Here is a 14,189-nt window from a genome sequence, read left to right as displayed (position 1 = left end):
TGCCAGGGGGGTTGGAACTAGGTGACTTTTGAGGTCCCTTCGAACCCAAACTCTTCTGTGATTCACTCCCAGAGAGGCCTGCAGAAGCTTTACAGGAGGTCCAGAAAAATGTTGGATAACGAAGTCTGTGGCATAAAATCTGCACTGGCTGGTACTGTGGCCTTAAACAAAATTGGTGGCTTCTTTTCTGGAGAAAAGAAATGGAATTACTTCTTGGTATTGGTTTGAGAGAGGAGGTAGGTTAAAAGGCAATCAATATTCAGTAAAAGTTACAAAGCCAGGACTGTAAAGAGTAAATGGATTTTAAAATGATGTTTGTTTGAATGCTCTTGCTTTACACAGCCATTAATTAGTAAAACACAAGACCAGATGATTACAGCACAACAGAGATGTTTAGTTAAACACATTGTCTATTTCTTTTCTTATCTGTCAGTATACAAGGTCAGCTTTTGCCCAGATTTACACAAATGCAGCATCGTTGAACTCATTTGCTGCCCTCAGTCAGATCAGACAATTCCACAGATGATGAATTTTTCCATTTCATGAAAAAATACACATAGTCAAGAGCTTGATTGAAAGCCCATTAGAATCACTGGAAATCTTTCCTTTGACCAGTTAGCTTTGAATCAAACCTTATATAGCTGTGAAATATCCATAAGATATTTAGCCTTGCATCAATCTGTGCTGTGCTATACTGTATATTTGTATTTTATTGATATAATATTTTATTAATAAAATCTAGTTCACTTCACATTTTCTGTTACATGTGCAGAAATGGATGCTTAAGACGGGTCAGAATTGGATTGTGGGTGTGTTGGAAGTCATACAAATATGAGGAAAAATACTAGTCCATAAAGCTTTCAAATGTTTTAACATTTATTCCATGAATGATAGCACGCCTTCTTTGGAAAAAAAATAAAGAAGTAATGATAATATAAGAGTTTATTACTAATTTTTAATGTAGATGTGGGCAAGTCTTACTGGCATGTATTTAAGTTCTTTGTTGTTTATATCGTCCTGATGCATAAAGTAGCTAAATTTATAAACCCAGAAAATGTGTGTGTGTGTTGGGGAATGTGTTAAAGAAAGGTTTTCTTACAATAAGAAAGAAAAATAGAAATGTTTCTGCCTTTGTTCATATCTGCTCCTAGTGGTTAAAGTTTGCATTTTTTTCTTTATATAAATGGAGAACATTTTAAACATAACATTATAAAACAAGGATATATAACGTGATTTTATGTGAAGAGTGAAGTGATTTTGTGCTTACTGATAGCTCAGGCAGAGAACTGCAGGTAATGTCAAAAGGAAAGCAGGTGCTCTGGCATATGTAAGACTAGAAAAAGAGGGTATTCCTGAAAGAATCACATCAGTCAAAGGCATCAATAAATAAAGCTCTTTTTCATATGTAAATGGGAATTTCTGAAGTAAAGAAGGTATTGTTTTATAAATAGTGAGATAATATTCTTGAAAAAGGTTACCAGCGATTACATAAGTTATCTCTTCCATAAAGAAATTTAGAGCTCATAGTTGCTCTTTTCATTAAAAAGGCTTTCATCTACTCTTATGCAGAAAGCCAAGCTCTGCATTTTAATTAGAGATAATAAACAATTATATCACTTAGGAAACTGAAACTATTAAAGTCTTTTTCTGACACTGTATAGCTATATTTCTCTCTAAATATACAAGCATGTGTATTCAGCTTTTGATTCACAGATCATATTAATGGAGATATTATACTGCTCATATAAACATGAACAGTGTTCAGGGCCTTTTGACAAAGGGCAAAATACCTTTATATGGTTGCAGTAGAATAAAGCATCTTAAAATCTAACCAAACTGGCCAAAATATTAAGTGGCCTCAGTATAAATAAAAATAAAGACAATAACGCCCTCATCACTCCCTGCATCACCCTCCAAAAATATTGTACTTAGGAAATATCACATGATTGGATTTCAATGGGGAATATGTTCCCCTTGATGTCAGAAAACTTTGGATGAAGTCCTGCCAGAGCAAGAGAATGGTATCACTTTTAACACTGCTACCTCAGCTTTAAAGGAAATGCTGGATCCATCTCATTCGGTCTTCTAAGCATAAATTTCTCTTTCTTATCATCACACATAGGAGCATCCTCTCTGTCTGAAATTAGTGCACCAGAGTCAAGGGCAGAAAAAACTGCACAGACAGACTTCCCCAACTTATACACCCCACAGGGACCAGCTGACGTTGAAAAAGCAGAGAAGTGAGCCATTAAAGTACGGTTTGGGATTGACACTGACCTAGGCCTGCCATCCGGCATTGTCCTGCCATCTGCACAGACGTGAACTTTGCCTCTAAAATTTGGCTTCTCAATTAACATGTCCAGCTGGGGGGAGAATTCCGTCATTTGCCTAATATTATTATTGCCACTGCTCTGACATATTAATACTAAAAATATATGTGAACAGATCAAGGATTTGCCAAAGCACTTCTCTTTTTATTTCGCATAATAGGCAGGAGGTGAAAGAAGACACAATATAATTTGAAAAGCATAACCCTGATTAGGCAGTACACAGCTAGAGCTTACATTTAAAAACATTTTCATTATTAGCAATGCCTGTCAGATACAATTCTTCCTTTTTTTTCTCCCTGTTGTGCAAGTAGATGCAAGGTCATGTGATGTTCTGAGGTTTCAGTAAACTGAAAATGAGTTATATCTGACCAAGGTATTTGTAGAATAAACATTTTAAGATGGTATTTTTGCCAGCAGACATTCTTTTCTAATTGGTGATTTAGTGAAAGCTAGACGTGGCCTTCAGTTGCATTCACACAGGGTGGTGAAATCAGTGACTTCCCTGGGAACTGGATCAAGCCTTAGGATAAAGAATGAGACCTTAACTATTGGGAGCTGGGGAGACCGGAGGTAGTGTATGTTTGTAAATCTTGGCACGATGCAGCTTCTCCTAAGCTCAAAGATGCTTTAAATGGATAACTAATAATAACATTATATTTATTTCCAGTCCCCACTGGAGAAAATAACATGCTTTCCACAGCCTCTGCAACATTATACCGTATGCAATGTTGTGCTGCCTTCAACAAATGCTTTTAACATGAAGAAGTCACCTTGAAAATATTCATATTCTGCCTGCCTCCGAGTTCTGGGCTGTTTTAAGCCTTGAGCATGTAAACGTGTGCGTACTTGCTTACTTTTTATACCTCCGAGTAATCACATTGAACTCTCAACGCCTTGTGAGTAAATCTAAATCTACCAATAACTGAACACCTCTCTGTGAAATCCACAAGCTCCGTTGAAAATTACTCCCTTCACGTGTTTGTAAAAGGTGGGAAATCTCACAAACATCTCAGTTGCTTACGCATACAAACATCAGTGGGTTACTAAGTCCCTATACTACCTACCTGACATACGCACTGACAAAAAAACCCAAAACAAAACCCCACAAACTAGTCTTTTTCCTACAAAATGCCGTTTTTCTCAGGTGTTTCCTTCTGACTTTTAAGTCATGGGTAATTCACTTCTCTGTTATAACTAGCCCTTTTGGTGCTAGATTAAATGGTGCTAGTTTCCAGATACTAATATGAGCCTTTATAGTGAATTTAATTATTTCTGGTCTTGTCTTAAATCAGTATCAGTGCAAAACACAGATGAGAACTGAGACTTCCATTAATAAAAGGTTCTGAGGATTAAATAGTTTCTCTAAATGTATCACATATTTTATCATAACAAAATAGGACTGTGTTGTCTGTCCCTTGTTGAAATATGCTTGTCTCTGATTTAATCTTAAATGAAAGAAGTTCTACGTCCTTATATTCTAGATGCAGTGGAGGACCTAATTTATGGCAACTTCTGCCTGTTAACCCTGAAGCCATGAAACTATTCCTGACGTTTACCCATGCAGTGCATTAGGTACACTGTAACTTCTTCTCAGAACGTTTTAACTCTGATGCAAAGTAGAAAAAGCAATAGAAAAGAAAACCAAAATAGAGTAGCAGTAGGAAGAAAATGCCTTTTAGGTACTGGCTGCAGAGAGCAGAAATTCCGTATCACTGTTTCTCCAAACTAACTGTTTGGAGTGCTGCTGAGCACAGCCAGTCAGTGGCTGAGAGGAGATGGGAACAGCTGATAAACACGTGGCACATTCCCAACAAGGCAGTTTGTATCTTGGGGGTGTTTGTGTGGCCTTTTGTGACTTGAAATGTTATGAGTGATTCAATCTCCTTTTAAATCTTGCCTTAAACACGGTGGATTTGCTGTTGGATCTCCTCTGTAAGCTTGTCCTGCTGAAGTTGTTGGTATTTATTCAACTAACCTGTGTTAAAATGGCCGAGTGATCAGCTGCTGGCAGGGAGGCAACTCTAAGAGATAGATACTGATTTTCTCAGTAGTGTCTAGGCTGGGGATGTCCTCAGACACTACCCTCATCCCCTCCATGATTTCTTTCCCTTCTCAGTGAGAACAAATTTACCAGAAATGCTTCAAGCTTGGTTTTACAGCATTTTCAGCTGTTTCCTCCCTCCAGGGCTGTTTTTCTTTGAGAGGTAGATGATATCCCTGTTGCTGGGTTTATTTCCCCTTGTGAAAAATAAATCTTTTTCAGAAATGCTTCAGATACTTTCCTGTGGGCAATTCTGTCTTTTGTCTTACGCCCCAAAGGCACTCTGAGCTGAGCTGATTTAAGGATTTTGAAGAGGGACACTGGAAATGTTGATACACAGTATAACTGTAAGGCACCTTCTTAAGCATCTGCTAAAAATGGATTATGGCTTTTATTCTTTACTCACATTTCATTTTTCCAAATGGTTGATTACAGTTTTCCGCTGTTTATTTCAACATCATGTAGTGGGCAAGAAGAAATCTACATCCTGTTTCTGTTCCCAGCTTCTACTACTTATGATTGCAATCAGACCAGTAAGGACCATAGTTCAGAACTGGCCAGGAGCTGGTCTGGGTTTTGGTTTCCATGTTGACACATGCAGCCTGGTCGTCAGAGGGTTTGAGCATCAATAAATGCAACAAAGCTGAGTGAGCCTAGGACTTCTAGAAATCACTGTAGTAAAAATATCTATAGTAAAAATAAAGCCAAAGTGATTGGAAATTTCTGGAAATATAATTTGTACATTCTTACAGTTTCCATTTGCCATACCAAAGAGTGATCCCAAATAATTTTACTGACACAGGTGAATTGGGCCTAAAAAATTACTGGAAAAGTATTTCAGATGACTGATAGCAAGTTGATACTTTGTTTTACGACATTCTTGGATTCCAGGGTATAGAAATTTTTTGAATGTAAGGCACATCTTTAGATTTATGTAACCTCTGGGTTGTAGTTGTCAAGGCAATTCTTCAATAAATTCAATAGTTGCATTTGGTCTTAGGAACTTATAGGGAAGGTCAGGATTACAGACCTTGGCTGAGAACACTGTAAATTCTACTTCTAAATATCCATTATAAAATGAGTTATTTTGTAATGGATTGAAAAAAACAAGTGTTTTCTGTAGATATTTTTGCTAAATCCTCCGGAATTTTGTGGGGTAAGCAGCACAATGGCAACAACACAATGACAATATATTTGGTGAAATAAGACCCTCAGAATTAATAGATGTCACAAATGCTGAAGGTTAAACTGAAGTCATCCTTTGTGGATCACATTTGTGTTGGTTCTTAGAGTTTCACCAAGATGTTTTGATATCCACGGTGTGTGTTACCCTACTGATGCGGCTAAACCCAGGGCTTTATTCTTGATTCAGAGTCTTTTCTATTATCTGTTATAGCTTAGCAACAATTAACACATCTTCTCACTTTCATAGTTGGTACTTATTCTACCAACACTTTAGACAGTTTCAAAGGCTGTAACTTCGTTTTTTTTTTCCTCTTTGGCACATGAACTTCTCTGCCTTGTTCTTATTACATGGAAATGCTACATAACTATTGCAAGGAGGCTCAGACTGAAACTGGACCAGAAACATTAACTAGCTCAAATGAGAAATACAAACTAAAAAGCTGTCTGTCCATTTTGGAAACATGTAGATAATGTGTATGTCACTTGAAATTCACATGCATTTGGGATCTGCAAAGAAAAGTAATATACAGCAATGATATCTTTGATCATTGAAAGAACTCAGAAACATAGGAACTGTGTCGAGTGTTGTTATCATCAACCCATTTTCTATTCCCAGTGCACAAATCATTTCATGCATTCTACAACCCAAGCCACGATGCTGGGCTTCAAAAGCAATTTCAGCAGCAAAATAAGGTGCTTTTCTTCAATTTTCAAGCCATTTGTACGAGGTTAGTGTTGTTTACCCACCTGGTACACTGATATTTACATACCCCTTTAAAGAAAATTGGTAGGTATGATTTATGGAGTACTGTAAGAGCACAATTTTCCATGTAGTGCACCTAATCTGAAAGGGCACTTGCAAAGGTCACTCTGGCCATACAAATACCAAGTCTTCTCTTTGGAATAAGTTAGGATATTCATTTTTCTTGGAAAATGTCAGCAGTACCCTACTCCAGGGGTTAGTTTATGCAGATAAATGCGTAAGCCTTTAATCTTAAGGCAAAAATACTCCACACAAATGTAAGAGAAGTCCATCTATCACTGTTAAGATGTGTAATTTGTTTTTATTTAAATCCCAAGCCAGGGCAGCCTGGGCAACAAAATCGTTAACATGGTAGCTCACATCTGAGCCAAGATTAAAGTATATAAACATACATCTGCTTTCAACCTGGGTGAACAATACACCATGTCTTCTGAAAGCCATAATCTGGATTTTGAGCATCTTCAATATCTGTTCTTGTTGTGCTACTGTGAAGTCTCAGAGTGCCTGACCCTAGCATGTTAAATTGTCCAATAAGTGCACAGTGGATTTCCAGCATTTTATCTCTCAATGAAGAACAGTGACAAATGTTTTTATAGTAAACACACCATAACTAAAAAAAGGATTCATTTTCCAACTTTGGACAATAAGTACATAAACCTAAGAATTGCTTTAAATAATTCCAGTGCTATTTTTCATATAAAATATTGATTTATTTTTTTTTTTAATGTAGGGAATGCTTTATGTTTTTTTTTTTTTCCCATTTATAATGGCCTGTCTTAATCATTACTAGAAGTTGTTATTGACAACAAGAAATGCTTCCATCTTGATTGTTAATCCTAGCCACGTGGGAAGTTGTTTTTACAGATAGTTTTTCATGCCTTGTTTTAAATCATGTTGCAGAATACTTTATAATGAGGAGTCTCAGCTTTATTGGAGTTCTCTCAATAGCCAGAAACAACGAATGAGATCTTAATGAGGTCTAGGAGATTTTAAAATCAGATAAATGGAAATCATGTTGAAGTGCTTTTTAAAAGTGGTGTTTCAAATATCTAAACTAGGGAAACTAATGCATCTTTCCTTTTTTAGAAAATGCTGGTTGGTACTACTGAAATTTGTCATGGTCTATAGTATTTCATACTGCATAAGAATGATGAACATAGTTGGTGGATCCATGTCTACTGTTATCATCCTCCCACTTGTTTTTTTTCCTCCTATTTAAATAAGGAAAGGGTGATGCAATATATAATGCTTGTGCCTCCTATTTCACAGGAGCCATCTTAAAAGAGATCTGTACTTTGTGCAATTTATTACAACAATAGCAAAGATGTGCAGTTCAAATAAGGTGAACCAATGAATTAGGAAGCTCCCCAAGACTTCATGCAACACAATGGCTTCTTTGGAAGGATAAATCTCTTTCATGCATTGCAGAATGAGAAAATAGGACTTTAAAATGAAATCTTAATGCATGTTTTTGTTAGTTATCTTTGATTATCTCCTATGTGCCTTTTACCAGTTCTCTCTAAAGGTAGAGTCATTTCGTCTGCAAGGTGACATGCAGGTAAAACCTCAGACAAAAACCTATCTCCAAATCCAGTCCTTCCATGTCCTTAGTAACCTTGGATAATATCCTGGTCCCTTAAAGTCAAGACAGCATACACCTATGTATGAACACTGAGATACTAACGCTGTTGAATGCTTCTCAAAATAGGGATTGACCTATAGACTGAACCATAGTCCTGGCAGTGAAAATAAATCTTTAGAAGACACTTTTAATTGCAGAGAGCAAGAGGTAATTTTTTTTTCTTTCTAGATTTGTGGGTACTGTTGGGTTCATCTTCTCTTTGGTGCTTACTTTATCTGTACACTGTTTCACTTAGAAGCAATGCACCCATGAAATGGAGATAAGCTGTAGTACCTGAAACTTAATGGCTCTGTGAGCATATATTCATTAAGGTTATTAATCTTGAAGTAGCTCAGCTGTTTCTACAGGATACTGAACTACATAGTTATTTTGTAAGGCAAAAAAGGTCTCCATATATTCACAAAAGGTGTAACCACAAGACAGAAACGATTTGGGGACTGAAGTGCAGGTAGCCTTGTTACCATAAGAGATAGTAATTAGGAATAAGTGTGAACCTGAGTGAAAGCTGTGCAAAAAGGAACCCGCTCTGTACTGAAAGCTATGAGTGAACCAAAGAGCTGAAGTAGATGAAAACACTGGCTTAAAATCATTGTTTCATTTGAAACATCAAAAAACTCCACCAATGATCTTTTATAGGACTTGAGAATATGACACTCCTCAGAGGGCTTTTTTTTTTTAGATCAATCTGTTGTATTCTTTGCCTAATTAGAACAAACTCTAACACAAGGAAATGAAGTCCTTCCATGGAAGAATGCAAGGCTGGTCTTAATAGTTTAATTTTCTTTTTAATAATACCTCTGAAAGTGATGTAAAAAAATACTCCTGTTAGAGAATCTAAAACTTCCTCTATGGACCATGTTGAAATGTTCTTCAGCATCTCCATACTGCCATTACAAAGAGTAACACAAACTGGATGAGGTTCCAAACAGGCAATTAGTTTGCCATTGAAGCATAACCAATGCCTCAACTAAAACAAGCAAACAAGCAGTCAAACACGTTAACATAATTTTCTAGCATTTCTTTTTGATGTGGATCGGATGGAAAAAATCTGGGATGCAAGCCATGATGTAGATTTTCAAAATTGATTAGCATTTTTGGACAGGGGCAGCAATTTCTGTGGTGGGGTAATTTATTTTAAGCTAAAATTGATTAGTGTTTTTTTTGAAAAATGTGCACCAAAATTGCTATGCAAATCAAGGTAAATGGAGCCATGAAATGATGGTAGAAACACAAACTATAGTAACATGGAAGCTCAGCCTAGTGAAGGCCAGTCAATATGGCAGTATATATAAGATAACTGTGAAGAGTTTGCTTTGATTTTAGATTAGTGATTTATAATTGTGTAAACCATCATATTGTGGACGAAAGGTTGTTGTGCTCATTGTTGTAACATTAATAATGGATAAATTCACTTTAATTCTAGTGTGGATGAAAATATAATTCCATATAAATTCCATTTGTAGCTTAATGTTACTTTAATGTTTTGGTGACTTTAAGAATTGTCATTGTGAATGTTCAGTCAATCCCAGCTGACTGCTAGTATAAATGAATTGTATTTCTGCAGTTCTTTGACTTTCTCTCTATTTCCAAGATACACAAATGATCCATACAGAAACTATGTTCTTTTGGTGTTATCAAACAGAAACAGAAAGTTAAGGAGTGAGTCATACCAGGGCAATTCTCAAAAGAATGAGATCCTGCAAAGGTCAGCTTTTCTTGCTCATCAATTGTTGACATTTAAGCATTTATTTCAGACGTTGCTGATAATGTTTTTGGAGATAGTGGGGAAGAATTGCTGTGGTGGTATGCAATTATGAGCATAATGAGATGCAAAAATGCAAATAAGGTGATACGTGCCAGTCCTTTGGAGTGCCTTTTGTCAGAATTGCAGGCACCATGAGACTTTGATAGATACCATGTCAGTACTCATTGCTAAAGCTGTGATATCTTTTAAAGAAGCATCTCTAACATGTTATCACTGGATGCTAATTAGAAGTAACCTTTGAAGATGAAAAATCTAGAGGTCATATTCTCTAAACTCTAAAACCAGCATTGAACTAATTGTGTCAATATCATTTTGCTGCACAAGCCAGCACTACCCTTTTTTAGGCTGTATTTATACATCAACACTGTAATATCCAGTCCAGTGATACTCAGCATCCCTTCTCCCCCCTTTTTTCATGTGGTTATACCCTGCTCATTAAAGCTCTGCATTTTTGGGTAAACCTTGAAGATATATTTTTGCATATTTCTTAAAAGCTGTAGACACTGTCCAAGGTCTTCATAACTCAGGATGATATTAGATCAGAAAAAGAACAGTTGGATAGAATGGATATGATAAGCTACAAATACACTGAGGCTGAAAATCAGAAAAAGAGCGGCTGCTGTAGTGGAGCAATGAAGCAATAGGTGTAAACTGTTTTGGTAATGTTAAGATGGAATTTACTACTTTTAAATTGTTTTTTATGACATAGTTGCCTGCAGTAACTGGGACATGACTTTGATGAACTAGAAGGTCCCAAGTTCATAAAAAGTGCTGGATTTTCACACTCATGTACCATACCTTTTCAAGCAAACAAAACTATTTCATACTTTAGACTAGAATGAGCATGCTGGTCTGATAATGCTGATCTTTCAAAGCAGATGCTTTAAATTCAGCATTTCAATCATTCCATTAATTTTGGCATCCTGAATCACACTTCCTGGAATGACTTCCTACAGAGGAAGGCACTTAAAAAGTTCACCACTGTTTTGGAGCTGGTATTTCAGCCCATTAGAGATTCAGACTCAAAAGTCTTCATGGTTATTCCACCTTATAACATTGGGCATGGATCATATTTTGTTAAGTGATCATGACCTAGAAATGATAATTAAAAAGTTGTATCTGCAAGTTCTGCCCATCAGAGGAGCAGGATTCAGGCATGTGAAATGATTCACTGTTACAAACTCAAAATACACTCAAATGTCAGATCCAGGTAAATGTGAAATAAAAACAGAAAACAAAAGGAGGAAGTACTTTAAAACAGGGGACTGTCTTAATGAGTCCTTGTACCAGTTAGCTCTTGTAATTCCCCTAGAATCAGGGATGAATCAGTTCCTGAAATAATTTCTTCAAAAAATTGTTTCTGTTGCCAAATGTTCCTGTGAAACTGAGAAGAAAATTCCAAAGGCAAACACAGTTGTTCAGCAGCCACTGAAAAAGGGGGCATGTTGAGCTTAATTGCATAGAATAGCTACAGCTGTCAATACTTTATTCTCTTTTGCAGCATCTGATGTATTCAGATTTTAAGTTTTTGACATGGAAGCCTTGAAAGAAATAGAATATTTTCTCTGTTTGTGGGTTGTTTTGCATACAATATATATCAGCTTTGATGTTATTTCACCAGGGAGCTAGTTGTCAATCCCTGTGTATAATACTTTCCAAAACTTTTAATGTGGTTTTCTTTTATGATGCTCTCTCAGATAGAAAGCTAATGTACTTTGGCTACCAACTTAATCAATCCTCATTATAATTACACTGAGCATATTATCAACTTTGTATTGCAGTCAAAATTACTTGCCCCTGGGGAACAATGCTAATAAGAATACGAAACAGATCTCAGGCAAAACTTCTGTCTCTCATATTTCTTGAAGATTTAATTTTAGAGGGCTATCTTTGTCACTTTTGAAATAGAAGATGCTGCATTCTGAAAACCCCTTTCTTCCTCCGTCTTTCGTATTTGTCTGTGATAGGTTCTAACCATCATCTAAGGCTCCCATGTGCTATCATAATGAAAGTGATAATTTTTAGTGTTACTGGAAGACTGTTTTACCTCTGTCAGAAAAGCTTGGCTGTAATGCGAAATCTCTATTATACCAGGACCAACTAGATAAATTAAAGTGATGAGTGTACACCTGCTACTTTAGTCCTATTTTCTGCAGAATGTCAGTAAATTTAGGTTATAGGACTGTTAAACTAAAAAGATGTGGGGTGAAATCCTTACTGAATTTAGAAGGATAAAACCATTCACTACCCATGTTTGCAAAGTTTATTTCCAGTTGTCTAAATGAAAATTATACAATTCAACTGTTTTTACTGTCATACTTCCCAGTATTCCATTTCACTATCAAACTGGGACCAAACACATATAATCAAGATTTGTCCTTTGCAAGGATTGCTGCTCTGTGTTACAGTTCAGGGAGGGATACTATGAACCAGGGCATCCTTGTGTTGGATCTGTGTCTCATCACTGTTTATTCCTAAATATGCCAGTTCAGTTCTGCTACTGGGTGTACAGACACAAAGTCCAGCCTGTGCCTCATTCTGCCAGCTTTGTTTCTCATCCAGAAAAACATGAGCAGCTGCCAGGACTGGGTTCAACAAGGAGTGACTCAGTTTTGGAACTTACTGCATTTATTTGTGGCTTAATGACATTGCAGCAAGTAAAATTAATGGTTAAGCTTAGTTCAAGACCTAAGAACTAGATGAAGTTTTCTAGTGGAGGTACATGCTCTCACCAAAACACAAAAACCCCACGAGGGTACATTGCTTGTCTTCTTGGTCTAATAGTCTGTCTGTACAGATTTCCCCACAGCTCTAAGAAGGCTGCTGATAATTGTTTTCCAGTGAAACAGACTCTAGACTGATTTCAGATCTAATCCCCAGTCAATTTGACATTTTTATCTGACATATAGTTTGAAGGAAAAGTCCGCACAAGTGGCAAATGGTTTCTCTTCTTCGGAAAGGCTGGGAACAGTATGATTTATTTTCCTTGATTCCCACTGAAGCTTACAGGCGTTTTTCTCATACTGATGCTGTTAGGGATATGATAGACATGAAATCTACAAAGTTGGTAGCATATCATGAATTGGTTTGTTTTCTACACTGTGTTCCTTCCAGGTGTCATAGAAACAGAAAGTAAAATGCCACTAAGAAGCTGTATTCTGACCCAGTGCATCCTTTCTCATTGAAAGTATACAGTTATCTCAGCCTGGGTTTCTTAAAAATTAGGTTCGTGGTCCATACAAAGGAGGAGAACATCCATCTGCAATGTATATAGTAACCCATTTTTTTGTGGAAGGAGGTAAATATACAATAAATCGACATTTTCATTGGATGGCTGTTGTTTTAATGTTCCCCTCCTTTACTCCTAAATTTGTTTCTGAGAACAAGGGAATGTGGCTACTGAGGCATTCACCTGTGCTGCAGTGCACTCTGAAATTCAGCACTCTAAATAAAAAGACAAACGTCTGAAGCCTACACTGCCATGTCTGTGCCAGGTGAAGATAAATGTGGCTCAGCTTCCTCCCTGCTCTGACCAGCCTGCTTTTAAAAGACATATTTATAATTCCCATCACCTGAAAAAATCCAGATTTGCTTTTTAATTGAGAAAGCTCACGTGCTCATAGAAATGCTTAAAATCTTTTAAAATCACGTGATTTAATGTAGTCAAGGTAACCCATGCAAAAGAAGAGCCGCTTGGCAGACTACATTTCCCAGGATCCCACCTAGGTGGAAGCAGAGGGCACAACCTGCTCCCAGGTATAAATGCTCACATGTGAGTGCCCGAGGGCACAGTTGGAGCCTGTTTGGGGAAGCTGGTTGCTGGTTTTGGCGCAGAGACGGTTGCGCGGCTCCAGTGCGCCTGTGTGAAGGTAACTTTCTGGCAATTATTACACGTTTTTCCAATGTCTAATTGCTTCCTTCAGTATCTACTTTTAATTAATGCTTTTGCTCTTCTAAGAGCCATAAAAGCATGTACTTTTTAAAATATCCTGTTTCTTTGTGCTCACTGCTCCATGTTTTGCTGTAAGCTCTGTGTATGTCCTGTGCTATCGTAAGACAAGAAATGTCCTCCTGGCTCTCCTGTTGAAGTTGGTTGTAACAGAGTTGTGAGTACCTGTGTTTCTGGTGGCAGGTATTTATACTCCTTGGTCTAGGCAGTGAATGCTGTAACTACAATAAGCTGCTTCATCCTAATAAGTATTAGGTTGTGAGCTAATTAATTTCAGATGCTTCTGTGCCTGTGAACAGTGATACCCAGGGGTGGTGGTGGCTTCAGGGGTGCCAGGGGAGAGTGTTAAAGATCAGTTTCTTTGAAGACTCTGCTTCCTTACTGGTTCCCCTGCCTTAGTTTTTGGGAGAGAGTGAGAACACATCCTAGTCCATCCTGCTCAGACATGGCCTGTCTGACCCAACTAATGCTGCTGAACTGCATGATTTCTATCTCTGGATTCTCCAGTGCAAGC

The sequence above is a fragment of the Pezoporus flaviventris genome, unplaced genomic scaffold, assembly GCF_033815535.1.
Source record: "Pezoporus flaviventris isolate CSIRO_AGI_PZ_B2104156 unplaced genomic scaffold, CSIRO_AGI_Pfla_v1 ptg000006l, whole genome shotgun sequence".
NCBI classification, from domain to species: Eukaryota; Metazoa; Chordata; class Aves; order Psittaciformes; family Psittacidae; genus Pezoporus; species Pezoporus flaviventris.
Note: the sequence above shows the minus strand (reverse complement) of the source record.